This window comes from Monomorium pharaonis, chromosome 4 (genome assembly GCF_013373865.1).
Source record: "Monomorium pharaonis isolate MP-MQ-018 chromosome 4, ASM1337386v2, whole genome shotgun sequence".
Classification (NCBI taxonomy): domain Eukaryota; kingdom Metazoa; phylum Arthropoda; class Insecta; order Hymenoptera; family Formicidae; genus Monomorium; species Monomorium pharaonis.
Genome location: NC_050470.1, coordinates 28,545,374 through 28,550,661, shown reverse-complemented (window position 1 = coordinate 28,550,661; position 5,288 = coordinate 28,545,374). Strand labels below are relative to the sequence as shown.

The following is a 5,288-nucleotide window of genomic DNA, read 5'->3' as shown; positions in this document are numbered from 1 at the left end:
GCCAGCCCCGGATGACACGGCCATTCATCAAATGTTCCACCGGTGCAAATGACTCGCATTTAATCTCTCGCAGCCAACACAAAACGAGATAACTTTCCTGTCCTTTTTTTTTTTAATTTCACGCTTATTTGACGGAGAATTGTTAGAAATAATCTTGACATAATAATTTAATACAATATGCTATTTTTTATATAAATATTATTACGATTAACGTAGAGCAGGTATGCAATAGCAACAGAATTTTATGTCAAAAACTTCAAATAGAGCAAAAATTTTTTACGTGAAGTTACGTGTCACAAGAGATTTGGCTTTTTCTAAACAACGCATTTATTTATCAAACGTGTATGCGAAACAAATATAAATGTATGATATTTATTTAGCAAATTTTGCTTTTGTGTCATATCCAATTGTGGAATTATCACATTGATATGAATTATTACATTGTCATACGCGTCATATGATCTATACGATGCATTACCTATCTCGACTTGACAAGTATTGGGCGAGTGGTCGCATTTAGATATGCACTGTAAGCTGCTAATGCACCAGATAAACATTCAACAAATGTTTAGAGACGGTTTGCCGAATATTGCAACGCGAATCAAATAATTTGCATTCGATAAATGCGAGTGTCCTGATGCTGATGTATTGTTACATACAGTTATCAATACTGATCAATATTTGGCAATTGAACGCGTCGTTTGGATGTAATAAATATGTTATGAAGATATTCGGCGTGCAAATTCATAAATAAAGGCCCAAATGGACATAACGTATATAAATATTTTAAGACATTTAATAATTAATACTATATTGACATATACGTTAACTCTTACAATATGAAATTTCTAAGCACTTATCTATTGCACTTAATGGAAAATTCACTGTATTTGTTGTTTCTTTCACCTATAACGGTTTTTAAAATGTTCAGAAAGGTTGTTTGCATTACAATAAATGGTGTAGCAAAAGAATAAACACAAAGCAAAGTAACGTCGAGTGAATAGCGTGCAAATGTTGCAATTCCGATGAATTCGTGAAACGCTACTTCGATTCAGCAACGTTTCAACGATTGCCTTAATTAAAGTCAAATTATGCAGGGAAACGTACCTACTAACGAACAGTGTCGACACGAATGCGCATTCGAAGGAACCGGATCCGGCATTTCAGTGATCAGAAAAATGCTTATTACAAACCGTCATCATAAACGTATAATCCTCTTTTAATTTTTTTTGTGAATATAATGATTTCAATCAACATGCAACAAGCATCAAAATCTTTTTTGTATTAAAAATGATTGTAATTATACAAAATAATATTCTTAATTAATTACACGCTTGAAATATTTTATACACATTACACAATAATTCGATTACTGCTGAGTACTAAAAAAAAAATCATAGCCATGAAGTTGTTATTTCTTTGACAGTAGATTCGTCTTCATCACTAAAAGTGATCAGTCTTCTTAGCTTAGCCTCGTTAATTAGAGACAGTCGGTACAGTCACGACAATTTTCGTGTCGATAAATCTATCGGGGCCGTGAGTATTTCCGACTTCGACCGGGAAGAAAAGAAGAATCACTAGCTGCCGTGAATCAAAACGACAGCTACAAAAGGCCAAGACAAAGTGCCTTCTCGCCGTGAGAGAACCAAATTCGCGTGCGAATCGCGCGGATGTTCCCGTCGACGTCTCCGATGAGAAAGCAGGGCAGAGAAGGGGAGTGGGTTGAGTAGACAAGAGAAAGAGAGAGAAAGAGAGAAATAGAGAATACGAGTGAGATAAAGAGAATCGCGAAAGAGATCCGCGGCAGGGAGAGGGGCGAGAGGCGAGAGAGCGAAATGGCTCTCGACTGCCGCTACCAGACAAAGAAGCCCGTCAAGCACGATGATGGACGCCTTCATGAACGACCCTACGGAGCCCCGTACATCACTTTTATTACCGCCGTCCTCATTTTCATATTTCATATTTACATTTCTAGACCGCCGTAAATCAGCGAATTTATGGGTAATTAGGCCTTTGTGCCGTGTGGAAGCCCACACCGAATCCGCTGAGGGCTCGGGGCTTATCGAACGATACGGAGAGCCGCCACCGGCGGCTTATATCGCGTGGGGAGAGCGGGCTTTTTCCTTTCGCACCCCCTCGGCATCGCCGACAGCATCGGCTTGCCTCGGATCGTTTCTTACCACCGTGGAGAAACGAACGAAAATGACTTTTCCCGACGAGTTTCCGCATGGGGCACTCGCCCTCGTACTCTTCCTGCCTTTCCAAAGAGATTTCCGAAGTTTGCGCAGGGAAGGAGGGAGGGGGGGGCAGGTTAGGATCCCAAAGTTTCCGCGAGTAATAAAAATCTAGGGCAGATTGGAAGGATTGTTCAATTTTATTTATCGCAATGTCCGCCGTGGAATGTATGTGTTAAAACTTTTACATTCTCTTCGTTAAGGCGTTTTCGTATCGCGGTTGGCGCGACGTCGCGTGATGTATCTTGAGGAACCACTCGCGGCGAATTGATCGTGTGTATGAATTAGATTCGTTAAATTTTATTCGCCGAATTCGCTTGACAAAGCAGTGCCTCTACATTTAAATAGAAAAATTTGCGATATAATCTGATTTAATGTGTAAAATAAGTTTAAAAAATTTATAAACTAGATAGATCTCTTTTTCATGATAATTTAATGTTAAATAAATCGAATATGAATTGGTCTATAGAAACTATTAATTTTCTTATTATATTATCATTCATACAAGAATACATTCATTAATATTTATTATTTTTTACAAAGAAGATTTAGCGAAAAGATTCTCGTTGAAAACCGTAAAATTATAATTTAAGAAGCACTGTAAAACTGCACAATTGCGACGATGGCTCTCGCAACGATGACGGGAAGTTCTCGCATCGTTGTAGCGAACCGGATAAAACTAGGAGGAACAGCCGAAGGAAGGGAACTTTGCCATTTCGTTGTAAGCCGTCATTAACAGATACTTAGGATGCAAGAGAAGGGAGGACACGATGTACTCGCACCTGCGTGCACCATTAAAACGCACTATTAAATATTAACGGAGACCTTTATGAGGCTCGTAATACGCTCAACGGCTCGTAGCTCGCTGCTAACGTCAGTACCTTCTCCTCGAGCAACGCTGAGGAACTCGAAATAGCTCCCGTTCATCGACGTGAACTTCCGACACCTTCCTTAAAGCGTCACGGGATCCGGTTCGTTATTGCAAATACGTAAAATAAGTAACGATCCGTGACAATTAATGTTTTAGTCTCGGCCGTTGATTATTCAAAGTAAAACGTTACGTGCTATCGAAAATACATTTTCCACAAATCAGAAAATTTACAAAGAACGTTTTACTAGTAGTAGTATCTAACAATTTAGTTGAATATAGATCTGAAAATAATTTTGTTAGACGCTACTAAAATAATTGAACTTTCAAATCGATGCTTCATGTTAAAATTTTTTTACAACACGCTCATCTTGATATTAATTACTATTTTGGTCCAATAAAATTATCTTCAGATCTGTACCAGCTAAATTTTTAAATAATAGATGATAATAGATAAGATAATAGATGATATTTTTCAAATCTTTTTGCGTCCAATTCTAATTTATTATTTATTATTTTTATATATGCACATAGCATGTGGAGAATCATTCTCATTTACATGAATTTAACTGAGTACCATTTTAGGATTGATTATCGAATGTTTAAAAATAATTGGACAATTAAAAGTATGTATGTTTTATTTTAAAGAATCTTATCAATTTCTGTTAAATACTTAAAAAGAAAGCAAAGTTCGGAAATTGAAAAACAATATCTAAGATTGCTAATTTAGTTTTTTAATCAATCTGCGCTTTAATCACTGATTATTTTATTATTTATACGCAGAAATGTAAGTCATAAACAAAAATGTCGTCGACGTTTAATTAAACTCCAAAATATTTAATAATTATATTAATATGATTGCACGAAAACGAGAAGAAATACGACAGATATTAGAATAATTTTTTAGAGCAATATTAAGTGTAAAAAATATATTTAATTATATTAAAATATTTAGAATACTTTAATACTGCGACAACTTTCATGTTACTATAATATAAAATACCATTTAAATTTAATACCATAAAGTGAATCAAATCTGTTAAAGAATCAAACCTATTAATAAAAGCTACTATATCAGTGACATGACTTTATCGATCAAGATTTCATTGGCAATTGTTATGAGTTTAATGATCCAGTTTCTAACAATGCTTCCCCAATTTAATTTACTCACGATGTCGCAAACGTGTTACTCACCGTCAAGTCATACGTGAAAAGAATTCTAATAAATCAACTGTGATATATCTGTATAACTTGGATATATCAGTTTATCATATAATTATGGTTCACGCTGACGATGAAACGCCAGTCCATGTTTGTAGTTCGTTCAAGAAAGATGCAGGGCGCTCGCTGTTTTCGTAGGTTGTTGATTTTAGCATTAGCGCTTTTATTAGATAATTGGTTCGTCACGAACATTAATGCACATCCGCAGCTTATAATCATTGGATAAGACCACACTAACATCACCGAAATCGATGAAAACAGAAAATATCACTCCCGGGATGATTAGCTATAGACGTGAGTAAAGAAGTGAAGTTTCTTTTCGATTACGCCTGAAGAAAAGGCTGTTTGGAAAATGCCCCCCATAAAGATAATTAAAAAATACCCTGATATTCCAGAAATATAATATTTATATTTGCAGTTGATTCATGGTCTCAATACGATAATCCTGAGAAGGTACAGAACGAGAAGGAGATATATATCGGTCATTGAAATCGAGAAAAACCATTACGACGAATGAAACTTTACTATGGCCTAATGGTATCGTGAATTATTACGTTCATTCATCCATAGGTACGCCGTTTTTGCAATTCTAAATCAAAACAGCGACAAACATACAATTAAAATAAGGTCACAAATGATGGAAACGTTTCCATTCAAATAGATATATTTAAGAATTGCAGTATATTATTACTTTAGACATAAGTCAGTATAGCCATTGGTTTTTTCAAAATAGTTAGAGCAACAAAATCTGCAACAAAGCGACCTAATTAATTAGACACCTAAGAGTACTAAATATTTATGGAAGTTTTTTTTTCGATTGCTGTATCACTTTTATAGACTAATTTATTTATCCATTTCAGCTAATGAACCGACGAAATTTATTTGTACTGGAGGATGCATTACGCACTATAATGTCGAAGACGTGCATAAATTCGTGCGCGTTCATGAATACGCGAAGCTCCCAG

At 35.6% G+C, this 5,288-nt stretch overlaps 1 long non-coding RNA gene across 1 annotated transcript; it reads right to left on the bottom strand.

Annotated features, from left to right (window-relative positions):
* Positions 1 to 2,765: 2,765 nt before the first annotated feature.
* On the bottom strand, positions 2,766 to 3,187 carry LOC118645258. The gene is made up of 2 exons (XR_004963026.1): positions 3,116 to 3,187; positions 2,766 to 3,038 (listed from the first exon to the last, which is right to left on the bottom strand). It is a non-coding gene; the product is annotated as an uncharacterized LOC118645258 (long non-coding RNA).
* Between the last annotated feature and the right edge of the window lie 2,101 nt (positions 3,188 to 5,288).